A 757-nucleotide genomic window follows, 5' to 3' on the forward strand; every position below is an offset into this window, starting at 1 on the left:
GCACCATCTATCAATATTTAGTCCGAATCTGTACCTTATTCTCATGCATGTCTGTTTACAGGTTATTCTAATATATTCATTCTTAACTTGAACCCATCAAACACCATCACATACACGAAGCGATGTAGTGCGACAGGAAGAAGTTGTTTTGCTGTTTAACTTCAAAGTGGGGGTCAGGGAGAACAGGAGAATAAAAAGTGGTAGGATTTTCCATCTGTTGTTCGAACGTGATCTCTGTGGCAGCATGAGCGATGTGATCTTCTGCTCTCCGGTAATACAGCCGGAAGGTACAGTCAAGCAAGGACATGGAGTGATACTTGAACTAATGAGTGCTAATGCAGCTAATAATGAATAGAATGTCATACAAGAAGTTAGACATAGGGAATGTCACACTCGTGGTGTGTTTCAGCTTTCGACTTCAAAGTAATATTTTGACACATCTCTCTGTACTGCAGAATATACCGTTCTGGTGCAACAAACTCATCCAAGTTGTCGCATTCACTTTCCTTTTCGTTTCCTTTTTATTTTGAACTTCCTTGCATGAACAAACTTTAGAACTTTACTGAACTTTACAAAAACTGTATCACTCACTTACCAGGATATATGACGGCTTAATCACATCATCAGGAAGCAAGGACATAATAAAAGCATGTATAACAATAGTATAAGCATTCTTAATAATTATATATATATATATATATATATATATATATATATATATATATATATATATATATATATATATATATATATCATA

Source organism: Hemibagrus wyckioides, linkage group LG07, assembly GCF_019097595.1.
Source record: "Hemibagrus wyckioides isolate EC202008001 linkage group LG07, SWU_Hwy_1.0, whole genome shotgun sequence".
In the NCBI taxonomy this organism is placed as follows: domain Eukaryota; kingdom Metazoa; phylum Chordata; class Actinopteri; order Siluriformes; family Bagridae; genus Hemibagrus; species Hemibagrus wyckioides.